Here is an 11,548-nt window from a genome sequence, read left to right as displayed (position 1 = left end):
CCACTGAAAATAGTTCAGTGAATAACGTGCCTGAAAACTCATTAAATGTAGGCATCATCTGAATATCTTCATGTTTTTCATAGCATTTGATGAGGTATTCAGTCATGGTATTTATATTTTTTACTGAATATTCTTGATTACTACAATAATGAAATCATTTCAAAATCCTGGTGAGAACTGGAGGAAATTCCCCTGTACCTGTAAATGGATCCATGATGAAATTGGAGCAGTGTAAAACATAGACTGTATCTTTCTAGTCATAATCTGGCATGATTTTGACCCTCTTCATGTGAAGTTAAGATTTTCCATTTTATACTGGTGTGCCTGCCACTGAGATGGGTCCCACAGCAGAGCTAATACATGAATACCAAGAGAGATCTCTCAGTCCTTCTCCCCCATACTCTTTTTCCGAAGTGAATTTCCTTAGGCTACACTAACATAATCCATGAATGCCTCTTGTAGAGAAAGCTGAACAACTGGATGCTTTCATAAATTAACTAATCATTTCACTGAAAGAAGAGTAATTTACAGAACCCTTTGCAGTTTGCTAAATTCTTTTATAATATTTTTTTTCCAATACTTTTTTCCCTCTTTGGCCTGGGGTGTTCTCATCCTCACACATTATGAGGACCAAATAACCATAACCCCTAATGTTATTTCATATGGAAAGCATGCGGAGTTATATATTGCATAGGTGTCCTGAGGTAAACAAATAGCCAAGTACCAAAAAGCCATTATGAAAAATATAATAAAAACATTTAAGACTGGGTAAGATCAATTATACTCATCAGTATTCATCAGTAAAACTAAAGACACTGAAGATTGCAAGAGCTCCAGGTACATGTCATGGGGCAGGTTGCCAAATGCTGTGAGTATTTCATCTGAAGAAACTATAAGCTACATTAGCATCAGGAAAAAAAAAAAAAAAAAAAAAAAAGAAAGAAAAAAAAAAAAAAGGAATGAAAGGACCTACGCTACAAGAGCTATTAAAAAAAAACTGTCCAAAGCACAATACAAATGCACATTTTCTTGTAGCTATAAGTTGCGATTCAGGCTTAACTTACACAGCTACATGGGATTCAACTCCATCAGCAGGACTGAAGTATATATGTATACATATGTACAAATAAAGATAGAGGTTTCTGAGTCCAAAGACTTGTGTAAGATTTGGTTTAAACATAATCTTTCAAAAGTGACTTTTAAAACTCATCCTTTCCAGTGACAGCTGAAATTCAGCACGTTACTTACAGACATAATGGTCTCAAAGCAATATGTTTCTAATGTAAGACTTGCTAAATTCAGAATGAAACTTCCTTCATCCATCATCACAACAAACGTATCAGGATATTGCTGCTACAACAAAGCCTCCTGTTTTTTAATGTATAAAAATAAACATTTCCTGACCAGCAAGCTCAATCCATTGTGTTTCAGGTCTAATTTTTAAGTCAGATGAAGTATAGAGACATGGAATGGGCACAACTGCATTCAATAAAGGAAACAATGAATAATGACAGGCTCTCACAATAGAATCTGACAGATCTTGCTTCTGCGGGTTTCTTATCATTCTCATCTGGCTGTCCTGCCCTTCTGCTGAAGATAGCCACCCCACGGCAGAGATGCAAGAAGCCATGTGTGCATCCCAACAGCTTTGCTCTGGTCCACTGCCTGCAACTGCCAACAGGTTTCTTTCCCAGGAACGTGGGGTTGCACCAGTATTGTGAAGCAGAATAGACATGGGTTCATATTCCACTTTTGGCATTGTTTTGGGAGCAGTAACATCCGTCAGAAGGGTAGGAGCAAAACAGCTAGAGCAGGCAAGAACCTCTTAAACCACCGCAGCTGTTTTCTTAGGGAGTGTGCGTCACTCTTTAATATAGCCTTTGTGACTTGTCATTATACTTTGGTTTCACCCTACTCCTACTGAAAATCAGCAAAAACTTTGAAACTGATTTCAGAGGGAGCAGAAGTCAGGTCTTTGCTGTGAAGCATAGGAAAAAGAACACTAAAAATGTTGACTTCTTGCTGTTTTCCCTGCCTTCTTTCCCACACCTCAGCAGAAGCATCCTTCATGCTTGCTTATGATCCCCAATTGAGCAATAGTGACTGTAGGAGCTAAAACCAGTGAACTTAAGAAGGCTTTATGGGCAGCTTTCAAGTGTCTATCGAGCACTCGTTTCAGCACGAGCAGCAGCCAGCTGGTTCTGTGCTCTCTCAATCTGATATTTGCAGAGCTCCTTTCTGCCAGATGACATTTAAGGCCTTGGATGGTTTCACTCTATTCGCTTGGTTGGGTTTCAAGTTTACACATAAACAGCCACTACATGAAATGCCAGCAAACTTTGACTCAATTCCTCATCAGAAAACAATTTTGTACTCCCACACTGATTACACAAATGCATCTGACTCTCTAATAAACGAGCATTCAAAACTTGCTTTCTGTTAGAGGGCCAAGACCTGGCCGGCAGCAGAGCACCCCTTCTCAAACAAGAAGGTGCAGAAGGACCCTCAACACCCATTTTGTAACAGAAGTGCCCATTACCGTTCTTATCTTCTCTTGGGACCTAACCTTTTAGTAGCCTTACAGAGAAGGTGAAACCTCAATGACATGCTACCACGAAACACCTGCCATTCTGCCTTTTCCAACTCCTCCAGTTAATTTGTACACCAAATGACGAGTCAGAGACCTACGAACATTACCACATACTTTGATTGGTAGAAATGTAATTACAGCTGAGGTAAAGCCAATCTAAAAATAAAGCTGTGCCTAAAAACGATAGGAGAGTTCATACCAGGAAAAAGCAAGTCCTGAACACCGGGCATCAGTTTACATAGCCAGTGGTGTTCATGAGTGCAGTGCAACAGGAAGGAAGCCCAGGCTTCCAGCTCCTTTCTCAGCCTACACTATTCACCCTGGCAGCTCTTCGGGGGAGGGTATCCTTATGCACTTATGTGGCTTGTCAGACACAAGGGCAAAAGTTTCCATTGGGACCCTTTAGGTGACATTATCTTGTGAAAACAACTTGTGCCCAAACAGGCCCAACAGGCCAACCCTGTGGGGAGGGATTGCTTGGCTGAAGCACGAGGATAGCTGGCATGTAAGTTCACCCAGCACAGCACGCAAGGGGCTGGCTGCAGCAGCACCTGCAACCATGTATGTGACGTGATGCAAGCCCTTCTCCAAGCTGACACAGACCCAAATGCAGCCTGTCTGTCAGAACTTATCTGCCAGGTAGTGCTAAGGAAAGTTAAGACATAAAAGTGTCAAGGCACTGAGCTCAGGATGAAATATGTTCCAGATCCTGAAGAGCTAAAGACCTCAGAGGCTTCCTTCAGGATTGCATAGATCCAGTTAGCAAGAACTTTGTGTGTACTGTGTGAGGTAACCTGCTCATTTTTAGTCTTCACAGTCCTGCCAAAGAAACAGATCCACCAGATGTGACAAGTAATAATTTTTGGATGGGGGAAGCAGAGATGAGCTCCATTTGGTGCAGCTGCAGACAGGATAAGGCATACATCCATAGCTCGCACTTCAGCTGAGGGTTTAGGATTTTCATTTTTCCCCACAAAAAATGTCAACGTATAAGAGCCAGCCTAATTCTCACAGGTTTAGTTTGTTCTGATTTTCTCTGTTTACCTGGTTTTGACCAGCTCCAGCCCACAAAAGTCAGTTTCTCTTCCTATTCTGAATTTTCTTGCCACAAAGAAATAAACCATGCAAAACCAGCGGCTGGACTGGGAAGGAGAGAGTGAGGGGACTGGAATGGCCTCCTCTGTAATGCACAGGAATAATCTCCATGATTTTCATAACCTGAATGTTTTACATAGGTGGGAGGAAACAGATTCTTCTAAAACCTAGTGCTATTTCAGTAGCACATTTTCAGTAGCACATTCAGTAGCACATACCTCGTTAGGTACCAAATCTGTGATTCCCAGAAATAAGGAGTTTGTGCCCCTTCTCCAACTTCCAATTCCCTGTTAGCCCAGAGGAATGGCCTGAACTAGAAATATCCCTGGAGAGACAGAAACGGGAGAAAAAAAGATGAGCTGCTAAATCCCTCCAATTTCTACACTCAGGTGCAGCAAACGCTAGGAGCTTTCCAGGCTGCCTTCACAAGTATCACTGACAAACGAACAAGAAGTTCAGACATGTCCCCTACATTTTACAGAGTACTCTAACAACAACACTAATAATTCTCAGAGGCTGCCACAGGGGAAAAAAAGAAAAAAGACTACTTTTGTCTATGAGTTAAACATCAAACTGAAGATCAGACTACATCTGTTCAATTCAATAGCTGAAGTCTTTCCGGCCCAGGAAGCTGAAAAGCTAGCCCTGTCCAGATGTTTCCACACCATGCTAGCTGTATCAGACATTCACTGAGAGACACCTTTGAGAGGATTTCAAATACTCAGTAAAGTTTAGAGGCAGCAGGATCACATCACCCTTTTCCATGCAGCACTCCCAGCTCTGGCCTGGGAAGTGTTCAAGACAGCACTTAACGCCATGGGTTAGAAAAAAAAAAACAAAGAATAACAGTCTGAATTGAAAACCAAGGAAGCTAGGCAGAAAACAATGACTGAAACTGGAACTCAGCCAGAACTGCCTGGCTGAACAATCTTAGCCTTGCACTCATACATAAAAAATGCCATCGGATAGTTATGAATGATGAGTGGCGAAGATCTCAATTTTCTGCAGAAGACTGCAGAGTCTTATTAGTGCTTTGATGGGACAGAGGTTCATTAATAGCTGAGAGAAAGACTGTCAACTGCTTAATCACCAAAATGCTTCCTGCAGCACCCACAGGCTGTGTGATGAAACTGCACCAAGTATTGATTAGTCCCAGCCCTACTAGGCATGCAAGATCAGATAAGGTCACAGCTCAAAGTGATTCACTGCTAACTTGGAAAAAACCTTCATACAAGGAGCAACACTCATTAGCTACACTACTTAATGGAAAATATGCATTCTAGAGGAAAAGAAAAACACTGCCAGGATTACTGTTCTAAATCCAGTTACACATTGCTAAGCATGAATGAGCATTTACACACAGCTTTAAAATAGTTTCCGTTGGAAAACTCAGTTCACATGGAAGATCGCAAAGATCTACTGCAGTAGGGTATGAGATGAAGGTCTCCAAAGTCTGATCAAACTCTTAGATATTCTTTAACAAATCAACGTATCACAAGTACAATTAGTAAATGCCATCTGATCATCCAGGTGCTTCTGTGAGTCTTTCATTCAAAAGCATCTGATACTGCTTACACTGATCCATCAATCTACCAGGCTTTTTCACTTGGGCTTTGTCTTCTCACAGGTTACAACCAACGAAGAACAGTGACTGATTAGAAAATTCCAACTTTAACTTCTATCTTACCCATACACAACATCTACCACCTACAACAACAAAAAAAATGTTGTGTTGAAAGTTTCTTGATGACAATCAAAGCAAGTGAAACATGAAATAAAAATGCAATGAACTGAATCAGTCAGCAGAAATATAACAGCTTTTCAGTACAGTACAGCTTGTATATATCCCAAAGAAAAGATCTATTAAGAATGTTTACAAGGTAGAAAAGTGAATGCTTAGTTCCAAGTTTATTAGATGAGGAGGAATTCTCCAGGGTTAGAGCTTTTCTGCAACAGATGTTCTTCACTACACAACCAGGAATGCTTCTGAACTCAAGAAATGTGAAAGTCTCTCAGAGCTGTTCATTTTCTCCATTACATATCTTTCCCACTCTGTACTGTGCCACCATCACTAGATTTTCACTGTTATTAATGATGGGGCACAGAAGCAGATACATTGCTCTACTAGAGTGGTGGGATCCTCCTCGTTTAAGGATGGTTCCTTCAAATTAAGGCAAAGAGCCTGTCTTCTGCAGCTACTGCAGCCCCTTCATACTACTGAAGAACATAAAGCGGCTACTTTGCTACCTGGACATTCTTTGGCCACATAGGGAAACTTTGCACAGTGCATGTGTTTACATGCAAGGCATACCTGTGCCATTGGTTTTGCAGACTCAGCATAGACCTGTTTCCTAAGGAGAGGATTTGTGGATGAGGGAACATATATGTAGGCATCTTCGCAGAGCCTCCGTGCAGACCACCACTCCTCAGCATTGTTCAAGGAGTCAAATCCTCTCACTGAGCAAGATGCAGACATGGGAATATCATCCCTTGGTATTATGCTTTCTGATGAGGATCCATGGAGCTCTGGGGAATAATGTGACTCTCTTTGACTGAACTGTTCACATCAAATGGAGTCAGAATCCCAGAGGTCCCTTTTTGGGGTCAGTGGCTAGGGAAATTGGACTGTTTATTTTAGCCAAGCTCCTTTCCATAATGTACAGGAGAAGTACATGCCCTGAGGACAAGCTCCATGGCACACTGGGAGTCTACTCAGTATGAAGATCTCTCTCTATGCTGACCATGGGCCATCACACTGAACAGTGAGCATGTTGTGGATATCATCATATTTTGCTTGTTTTCTCAGCATGTTTAACTCTTGAAAAGACAAGTGTTTCCACTGAAAGAATATTCTTTCATTTCTTTGTGATTCTGAAAGCAACGTCAAAACACACTAAAATGAGATAACTTTACCTGAAGACCTGAGTAAGTCCTGCTCTAGGCCACATTACATGAGGACTAATCAAAATTGCAAATAGCACCTCAGAAATAAATGTAGGCTCTGTCTGCAGGGCCAGAACTTCCACTGGTATGGTCTGACCGAATTAAGTGAGGAGAAGCTGACACAGCTGCACTGTATGAAGGATGATAAAGTCTTGCTTTAATCTTAGGCTTTTGCATTTTTTACTACATTTCAGCAATTCTGTTTTCTGCCTAAAAAAAAAAAAAAATGGTGTTGGAGAAAGCTGCACTCAGTTTCTGTAAGTGTCTGTAAGTTTCTGTAAGGTCTTTGCTACTGTAATAATTGCCAATGAGCACCAATTTGACTTTAAAAATAACAGCGAAGCAGCAGAGGCACAGCTGAGCAGAGCTTAACAACACACACTGCACAGGAGTGCAGAGACAACTTTTCAAGGTGCCCACAAAAGCAAGGAGCATGAACCCCCTCTCTCTCCCCATTTCACAATCCTCCTGGAAGATCCAGGAGGGGAATCTTGTGGGTGCATACAGGGAGCATGGGCAGGAGGAGGATGGGCAGCGGGGTGGCTGTGCAGCCTGCTACCCCTTGTATGTCACCACTGTGGCCATAAATGGTGGTGCCAAAAAAAACCTGGTTTTGTCAGCAATAAGATGACCATATCAAATAGGAAGGAAGTTCAACAATTATTCCCATTGCTTAAGGTAGGGGCTGACAACATTGAAAGGACTGATAATTAAAAATACAGCAATGCTTTCCTGAAGTCTTTTGCAAACTTATTTCCTCTTTTGTGATCGGTATTCTACAAAGCGTAATTTTATCAGCACCTAAAAATATCTCCACGCTGTCTAGCGGCTGTTCCCTTTGCACAGAACACCAAATCGTGAGCTTTCGCATTCTGTTTGCTTTAACTGCATGAAGAGCTGAAGCAGGGATAGGAGTGAGGCATTCTGTCAAGGTCCCATGTCTGTGCATGTGCCTAGCATTAAGTGTGCAGAACTTTCACACCTCCAGGGATGGGGCATCCATAGCTTCTTTGGGCATCCCCTAAAGAGCCTCAGATGCCCTAGTCCTGGGATGGGAGTGGGTGGGGGAGGAGCTGATGCCCCCCAAGTAAAGCCTTTTCTCTGTAAGGCACTGTGATTGATACTGGATGGTATCATGACACGTTTATTTGGCAGGCGAATTGGGAAAGATGCAGATAACATCGCCCATCACCACCCGATGATGGCATTGAGCAAGACACCCGACCGCTGTCCAAGGAGACTTGGGGCTGGCTCTTCTCCCTGAGGCTGGCTTGCTTAGGCAGCTCCTATTTGCATCCTCTGAGTCATGGATGTTTCCCAAAGTAGGGATCAGAGGCTGACACCAGGCAGGAGGGCTGCGCTATCTAGTTCATCTACCTCAAAGCAAAGTGCTGGCAGCCCTGGCTTGGAAGAAGTGTGCCTCTTTTGTAAGTCCAAGATGATGTAGGAGAGGCAGGAGGGGAGGTTTGTTCCATTTTCTCCTCACTGTGTGCACTACATAATGTATTCCCCCTGATTTCTCCTGCACGTGACACAATCGCTCCAGCTGTGGCCAGTGAGCACATGATGACAGAGAGGTGAGTTTGCATGGCGTGGGTGTATGATTCCCTCACACCCTCCTGAAGTAAGTAATGAACAGGGAGCAGGCTACAGGAGGCTTGGGGACAACAGAGTAAGTGCCCTGCTGAGACACGAGCACCAGCCCCAGCACGCTCAGGAGTGGTAAGGACTGTTACTCTGCCAGCAGCACCATCCTGACCACACAAATTAAGGATTATAAATCAAGATGATGAATGCTAAGAGAGGGAAATGTGTCAACAGCTCAAGGATTCGTGGGGATATCCTAAAAGGACCATGTCCTGACAACTGCTGGGATGCCCGTCACCTCAGTGGCTGCCCACAACATCTGAAAACTTGAAAAAACAGATTTTGTACTTGCACCACCTCACTTAATTTATATTTACAAAATTAAATACCAAACTGATGTTCTGTCCATCTCTGCCTAGAAGATTAGCAATTATTCCATATTTTCAAGAAGCCGTATTACAAATAGTCAGTTCTAACTAATTGCTTTAATTATTCAACCCCTGATTTAAATGCAAGTTTTTCAGCATTACTGCTGGTGAGTTAATTAATTGTAATTATGTACAGGTCACGTTCCAGATATATAATCTTTATAAATGATAGGCAGATGAGTAAGGATAGGAATCCAGATCGCCAAACACAAGTTCAGCCCCCAATTAAAGAACTGTGTGCATCCCAAATGTAAATGCTGCACACTAATTATTTCTATAAATAATAGTATCTGGAGAAGGAGCTGATGACAGAGCGTATCCCAATAATTAGGAATGACTCCAACTTTGTTTACTATTCCCTCGAGATGCATGCCTATTGCTTTGGTTTCTAAATTAGATGCTCATCCAGGTACCTTGGAGTGTGCTATCAAATATTCAAACTGTCCCTTCACATACCTGCTCCTCACAAGCCTGCCTCTCAGGGACGTCATGACTGGGGCTGAAGCAGTGTGCTGTCCCTGCAGAGGAACTGAAGCGTTAGCCAACAGCACAGCACATTAACAGCACATCTTAGAGCTTATTTCTTAACTACTTGTTCACCAAAAGCCATTTCTGACATGTTTTAATTCAAAAGAGTAAAGTAAAATGCACTTATTTCTTTAAGTAAAACATAGACTATGTGATTTGTTAAGGCAAGTTGAAAAACCATTGAGTTGATTCAGATATTTTCCTACTTTTTTCCTCTTGACTTTCCTCTTGAATTCTTCACCTCAAGTCCTACAGAAACTGCTGCCTCTGAAGTCATCCTAGTGGTTTGTCACTTCACCACCTTTTTTCCTCAAGGCTCTATATCACATTAGCCACAGGCATCCAGCCCTTACCAAGGACTTGACTCATGGCATTTAGTCCTTCCTACACACCAATCTTTGCACCTTCTCACCTGCTCCTGGAGCCCCCACTGTACTCCAGACCAAAATGACTTTGTTTCTTTTTCCACATGAAAAATACAAAGCATCTGGCTATCCACTGGGCTTCTTCCTGAGGGTGAACACACACACACACAGAGTAAAAAAAAAAAAAAAAGAAACAAGCAAACATTAAATAATGGAGTTAGACAACTAGTTGTTATCCTCTATACATTAATTCACTTCTCCTTCAAAAATCTTGAATTGAAACCTACAAATCTTGAATTTAAACACTAAAAGTTCTAGCCATGCTTGTAGTCCACTGCCATCTTTAAGCTGGACGTCAGGTCTTTAGAAAAGGAATCGATTCCTTTGTTTGTACAAAATGTGACACAGATAACAGCTTCACAGAATCCCTAGGAGTAAAAGCAAGCCAGTGAAATGAAAACTGAGACCCAGAGGATGCAAACAAACACAGAGTGTAACTTTGAAGTTGATAAGGAAGATTAGGATTAAGAGCTCTACAAAGTTTGCTCTTAAATTTACTGTTTACAAAAGATGTCAGAAATCTGAGAAAAATAAAAAAACAAATTTGGAAGTCCGAAGACAAAAGATGTATAGATTCCAAGTTTCATATTGCTAAGCACACATACTGGAATTAGAATCATTATCTGACGATCAGTCTTCCAAATATCAGAAATCAGAATGCATCTTCTATCCTACCACTTCTGGTTAAGGAGTATACTCTTTGTAACAAACATGTATATGATAAATTCTTCTTACTGAAATATTGAAAACATGGGAAGAAGTTGAGATGAAGGTTAGGGAGCACTGAAACCTGGAAGAAAGGCTGTCGCAGCAGGGAACGGAGTGCAGAAAGAACTCTGCCACTTTCCTCACTTCCACCATGAGTTTCCCAAACTACTCAAAGAAATTGCACACAATAAACAAACCAAAAAAAAAAAAAAAAAAAGAACAGTGAATGTAGGTATTTAACTCCCTGAATTGAAACAAGATATGCAATTCACTCTCTAGGGATGGATAGGTGCCCATTTACTATTCTTGCTCATTCATTCCTGCTCAGATTTGGCAAACCTAAGTATCAATGGCAGTGGCCATTTGCCAAATAGGTTCCCAAATGAAACTGCCAACTCACTAACTCACTAATTATTAGCATTTGAATTCAGCCAGTAATGACATTCAGCCACCGTTGATCTTGTTTGGACAGGAGCGTGTCTATTTGCCATCTTCCCATGAGGTCTGGGAGGCACCCAACCCCACGACTTGTAGGTCTGGCAAACGACTTAAGGTTGATCCTTGCAATTCAGCTCTTCAGTCAACAATGAAACAGCAACAAAAGCCCAAGTCTTCTTTCACATGTCATCAAATATTCCCATAAGACAGCTGGCTCAGACAGAGCTTCAGTAGTGATGAGAAGCCACTAAGTAGAAATAAAATACTATACTTTACCAAAGCAACAAGTAGTTCTGCAAAGAGGAGAACAAATGATGCCCTGCTGCTGTGATTCGTGTTGTAGGTTGACATCTCACATCTAATAAGCTACAAGCTCTTATCTTAAGCCTCATAAGGTGTGAGCTCTGATCAAAGGTCCTCCTTAATAGCATTTCTTTCTTGTGTGATTCTCTGGAAACAAACACAGTTGAGCCCATGTTTCTGCCTTTATCTCCACAGGGGCACTAGCTCTGGTGTCTTTTATCTACTCTGCTGCCTTTTATTTCTGAGAAGTATATGCACTTTATTTCCCGTAGGAACACGAGCTCCCTTCCAGGGTTGATTAAAGCTGACCAAAGGGTTCAAAAGTTGTTGGGGGGAAACAGGAAGCCAGAACAAAAAAATGGCTGAGTGACTGCGTGACTCTCATTTCCTTGAGCAAATCTTAACCTACTATATATCATTGCAAAGAAAGAACGAACCTAAATAAAAAATATTTGATAAACAAACTATGAGGACATATTCCTTACAAGGGAAAATAAAGGTAT

This window comes from Tympanuchus pallidicinctus, unplaced genomic scaffold (assembly GCF_026119805.1).
Source record: "Tympanuchus pallidicinctus isolate F22 unplaced genomic scaffold, pur_lepc_1.0 scaffold14, whole genome shotgun sequence".
Lineage (NCBI taxonomy): Eukaryota > Metazoa > Chordata > Aves > Galliformes > Phasianidae > Tympanuchus > Tympanuchus pallidicinctus.
Note: the sequence above shows the minus strand (reverse complement) of the source record.